Source organism: Heterodontus francisci, chromosome 7, assembly GCF_036365525.1.
Source record: "Heterodontus francisci isolate sHetFra1 chromosome 7, sHetFra1.hap1, whole genome shotgun sequence".
Classification (NCBI taxonomy): domain Eukaryota; kingdom Metazoa; phylum Chordata; class Chondrichthyes; order Heterodontiformes; family Heterodontidae; genus Heterodontus; species Heterodontus francisci.
The window spans coordinates 12,461,824-12,467,823 of record NC_090377.1 but is presented as its reverse complement, the minus strand read 5'-3'; positions in this window follow the sequence as shown (position 1 = coordinate 12,467,823).

Genomic DNA, 6,000 nt, shown 5'->3' with positions numbered 1-6,000 from the left:
GAACTTTAATCCCCAAAAATGAGTGGGATGTGGCTGGGTTAGATGTTAAAAGTTTTAAAAGCTCAAATCCTAACCCAACCCACCTGCTTCCAGTTTTAATGGAGGTGGGAAAGGGGCAGGCAGATAATTTGATCCTAGGAGGCAGGTTGGCAATTTAAATATTTAATGAGGCCGGCAGTCTCTGATATGACTTTCTTTGCAGGTTTTACAGCGGCCAGCCAGATTTCCAGACAAAGTAAGTTAATTTACACCACTGCTTGTGGGCGAGGAAGATCATGTGTGCTTCCCACGGCCCCTCAACCTTAACTCTTTCTCTTGAATCACATCAGATTTCTCCCCCACCCCCATTATCAAGCCTCTCAGAATTAGGGATCCCCATCACAGGTTCGGTCTCACTCCCCTGGATCTGAACCCCCTGGCCCCAGAATTGGAATCCTCCTGGGATGGGGGTTTGGATAACCCTCCCACTCCAGGTCAGACCCTGCCCTGGGTTTAGGGGTCAGGGATTGGGCCACCACAGATCAGAGCCCCTCCCACCCCCACCAGGTCATGGATCAGACCTATGTGCTCCTGCAGCCTGCTGTGGAGTCCTCCCCATCTGACTGGAAGTCAAGTCTGTCAATCAGGCTGACTTCCAGGTGGAGAACCTAACAAGTACAAAAGATCCACCAGTTTCACCTCCCCACCAACCCCCTCTGCCTGTGCAATCCCCTCACCCCGGCCGCATTAATATCCAGGCCAGTAGCTCCTTAAGTAGTTTGGTGTCAAAGTTTGTTTGACAACACCCCTGTGAAGCACCTTGGCACATTTTATTACCCTAAGTTTGCTAAATAAATACACATTGTTGTTGCTGCTGTTGTTAAGTACATCATTTGACACTGTACCATGTAACATAAGATCCAAGCCCATGGAGTAGATGGGAGAAATGTATTAAAATGGTTTGATGAATGGTTGGTTGGTAGACAAAAATGAAAAGCAGTTCATGGGCAGTTCTGACTGGCAGCCAGTTCAGTGTGGTGGCTGCTGTTGATTATAATGTTTTATAAATGTATAAATGATTTAGAGGAAGGAATTGTGCCCAAAGCCTCCAAATTTGAAGATAACTCATGTTGAGAGCAGTGGCAAATGATGAATAGCAATGCGCACAGATTCAAATCCCCCACTATCAACATCCTAGGGGCTACCATTGACCAGAAACTGAACTGGAGTAGCCATATAAATACCGTGGCTACAAGAGCAGGTCAGAGCTAGGAATCCTGAGGCGAGTAACTCAGCTCCTGACTCCCCAAAGCCTGTCCACCATCTACAAGGCACAAGTCAGGAGTGTGATGGAATACTGTCCACTTGCCTGGATGGGTGCAGCTACAACAACACTCAAGAAGCTCGACACCATCCAGGACAAAGCAGCCCGCTTGATTGGCACCCCATCTACAAACATTCACTCCCTCTGCCATTGACGCACAGTGGCAGCAGTGTGTACCATCTACAAGATACACTGCAGCAACGCACCAAGGCTCCTTCGACAGCACCTTCCAAACCTGTAACCTCTACCAACTAGAAGGACAAAGGCAGCAAATGCATGGGAACACCACCACCTGCAAGTTCCCCTCCAAGTCACACACCATCCTGACTTAAAACTATATCACCGTTCCTTCACTGTCGCTGGGTCAAAATCCTGGAACTCCCTTCCTAACAGCACTGTGGGTATACCTACCCCAAATGGACTGCAGCGGTTCAAGAAGGCAGCTCACCACCGCCTTCTCAAGGGTAATTAGGGATGGGCAATAAATGCTGGCCTAGCCAGCGACGCCCACATCCCTGAATGAACAATAATTTAAAAAAATGGATCTTAATTCAGAAAAAAAATTAATATTTCAATAAAATCAAAATACTGCAGATGCTGGAAACCTGAAATAAAAACAGAACGTGCTGGAAATACTCAGCAGGTCTGGCAGCATCTATGGAGGGAGAAACAGATTTAACGCTTCAGGTCAATGGCCTTTCACCAGAAACAATATTCAGATTCTAAATTCTAGTTCTCACCAGTCTCCGGGTAAAGAGTTTCGCCTGACTTCCTTACTGAATTTATAGTGGCCATCTTATATTTATAGGGACATAGAATCGTAGGAGCAGGAGTAGGACATTCAGCCGTTGAGCCTGCTCCACTATTCAATTAGATCATGGCTGATCATCTACCTCAATGCCACTTTCCTGCACTATCCCCATATCCCTTGATGTCATTAGTATCGAGAAATCCTTTGGTTTCAGTCTTGAACATGTTCAATGATTGAGCTTCCACAGCCCTTAGGGGTAGCGAATTCCAAAGATTCACCACCGTCTGAGTGAAGAAATTCCTCCTCATCTCAGTCTTAAATGGCCTGCCCCTATTCTGAGACTATGTACCCTGGTTCGAGACTCACCAGCCAGGGGAAAGATCCTAGCTACATCCACCCTGTCACACCCTGTAAGAATTTTGTAAGTTTCATTGAGATCACCTCTCATTCTTCGAAACTCTAGAGAATATAGGCCTAGAGAATCTCTCCTCAAAAGACAATCCTGTCATCCCAGGGATTAGTCTGGTGACCACTCCTTCTATGGCAAGTATATCATTCCTTAGACGAGGAGACCAAACTGTACACAATACTCCAGGTGCGGTTGCACCAAGGCTCTATACAATTGCAGCAAGACATCTTTACTCCTGTACTCAAATCCCCTTACGATGAAGCCCAACATACAATTTGCCTTTGTAATTGCTTTCTGCACCTGCATGCTACCTTTTAGTGACTCAAGAACAAGGACACCCAGGTCCCTTTGGACATCAACACTTACCAACCTCTCACCATTTAAGAAATACTCTGTCTTTCTGTTTCATCTACCAAAGTGGATAACCTCACACTTATTCACATTATATTCCATCTGCCATGTTTTTGCCCATTCACTTAGCCTGCCCAGGTCCCCTTGAAGCCTCCTCACAACTTACATTCCCACCTAGTTTTGTGTCATCATCAAATTTGGAAATATTACATTCAGTCCCCAAATCTAAATCATTTATATAGATTGTGAACAGCAGTGGCCCCAGCACTGATCCTTGCGGTACCCCACTAGTAGCAGTGTGCCATCCTGAGAATGACCCATTTATTCCTATTCCCTGTTTTCTGTCTGTTAACTAATTCTCAATCCATACCAGTATATTCCCCCCAATCCCATGTGCTCTAATTTTGTTTACTAACCTCCTGTGTGGGACCTTATCAAAAGTCTTCTGAAAATCCAAATACACCGCATCCACTGGTTCTCCTTTATCTATGCTATAAGTAACATCTTCAAAAAACTCAAATAGGTTTGTCAAACATCATTTCCCTTTCATAAATCCATGTTAACTCTGCCCAATCAAATCATTACTTTTGAAGTGTCTTGTTATCACATCCTTTATAATAACTTCCATGCTGCTTGTGTAGAAGATAAACAGTAGCATGAAGTTCTTTTGGGCCTCCTTATCTCGAGAGACAATGGATACGCGCCTGGAGGTGGTCAGTGGTTTGTGAAGCAGCGCCTGGAGTGGCTATAAAGGCCAATTCTGGAGTGACAGGCTCTTCCACAGGTGCTGCAGAGAAATTTGTTTGTTGGGGCTGTTGCACAGTTGGCTCTCCCCTTGCGCCTCTGTCTTTTTTTCCTGCCAACTACTAAGTCTCTTCGACTCGCCACAATTTAGCCCTGTCTTTATGGCTGCCCGCCAGCTCTGGCGAATGCTGGCAACTGACTCCCACGACTTGTGATCAATGTCACACGATTTCATGTCGCGTTTGCAGACGTCTTTATAACGGAGACATGGACGGCCGGTGGGTCTGATACCAGTGGCGAGCTCGCTGTACAATGTGTCTTTGGGGATCCTGCCATCTTCCATGCGGCTCACATGGCCAAGCCATCTCAAGCGCCGCTGACTCAGTAGTGTGTATAAGCTGGGGGTGTTGGCCGCTTCAAGGACTTCTGTGTTGGAGATATAGTCCTGCCACCTGATGCCAAGTATTCTCCGAAGGCAGCGAAGATGGAATGAATTGAGACGTCGCTCTTGGCTGGCATACGTTGTCCAGGCCTCGCTGCCGTAGAGCAAGGTACTGAGGACACAGGCCTGATACACTCGGACTTTTGTGTTCCGTGTCAGTGCGCCATTTTCCCACACTCTCTTGGCCAGTCTGGACATAGCAGTGGAAGCCTTACCCATGCGCTTGTTGATTTCTGCATCTAGAGACAGGTTACTGGTGATAGTTGAGCCTAGGTAGGTGAACTCTTGAACCACTTCCAGAGCGTGGTCGCCAATATTGATGGATGGAGCATTTCTGACATCCTGCCCCATGATGTTCGTTTTCTTGAGGCTGATGGTTAGGCCAAATTCATTGCAGGCAGACGCAAACCTGTCAATGAGACTCTGCAGGCATTCTTCAGTGTGAGATGTTAAAGCAGCATCGTCAGCAAAGAGGAGTTCTCTGATGAGGACTTTCCGTACTTTGGACTTCGCTCTTAGACGGGCAAGGTTGAACAACCTGCCCCCTGATCTTGTGTGGAGGAAAATTCCTTCTTCAGAGGATTTGAACGCATGTGAAAGCAGCAGGGAGAAGAAAATCCCAAAAAGTGTGGGTGCGAGAACACAGCCCTGTTTCACACCACTCAGGATAGGAAAGGGCTCTGATGAGGAGCCACCATGTTGAATTGTGCCTTTCATATTGTCATGGAATGAGGTGATGATACTTAGTAGCTTTGGTGGACATCCGATCTTTTCTAGTAGTCTGAAGAGACCACGTCTGCTGACGAGGTCAAAGGCTTTGGTGAGATCAATGAAAGCAATGTAGAGGGGCATCTGTTGTTCACGGCATTTCTCCTGTATCTGACGAAGGGAGAACAGTATGTCAATAGTCGATCTCTCTGCACGAAAGCCACACTGTGCCTCAGGGTAGACGCGCTCGGCCAGCTTCTGGAGCCTGTTCAGAGCGACTCGAGCAAAGACTTTCCCCACTATGCTGAGCAGGGAGATTCCACGGTAGTTGTTGCAGTCACCGCGGTCACCTTTGTTTTTATAGAGGGTGATGATGTTGGCATCGCGCATGTCCTGGGGTACTGCTCCCTCGTCCCAGCACAGGCATAGCAGTTCATGTAGTGCTGAGAGTATAGCAGGCTTGGCACTCTTGATTATTTCAGGGGTAATGCTGTCCTTCCCAGGGGCTTTTCCGCTGGCTAGGGAATCAATGGCATCACTGAGTTCCGATTTGGTTGGCTGTATGTCCAGCTCATCCATGACTGGTAGAGGCTGGGCTGCATTGAGGGCAGTCTCAGTGACAGCATTCTCCCTGGAGTACAGTTCTAGGTAGTGCTCAACCCAGCGGTCCATCTGTTTGCGTTGGTCAGTGATTATGTCCCCCGATTTAGATTTGAGGGGGGTGATCTTCTTGATGGTTGGCCCAAGAGCTCTCTTCATGCCATCATACATTCCTCTGATGTTTCCGGTGTCTGAGGCCAGCTGAATATGACTGCATAGGTGTTGCCAGTAGTCGTTTGCGCAACGCCTAGCTGTTCTTTGTGCAGTACTTCTGGCTGCTTTAAGTGCTGCGGATGTTAAATCGCTGGGGGCTTTCTTGTAGTTCAAAAGTGCAATGCGCTTAGCGGCTATGACAGGTTCCAGCTCTTCATTATGAGATTGAAACCAGTCTGCATTTCTCTTCGCACTTTTGCCGTAGGTGGTCAAAGCTGACTCATAGATGGCGTCTCTGATGTGGGCCCACTTGGTCTCAGCATCCCCTGTGGGAGTGTTTTGAAGGGCTGTTACAAGTGAATTTAGAAATTTTTGTAACAGCTGTGGGTGAGAAATTCTGCTCGTGTTGATGCGCGGGCGGCCCTTCTGCTTGGAATGATGCAACTTCTTTGGTCTGAGTCTAACCTTGCTGCACACCAGGGAGTGGTCGGTGTCGCAGTCCGCACTGTGGAAGCTGCGTGTGATTTGAACACTGTTTA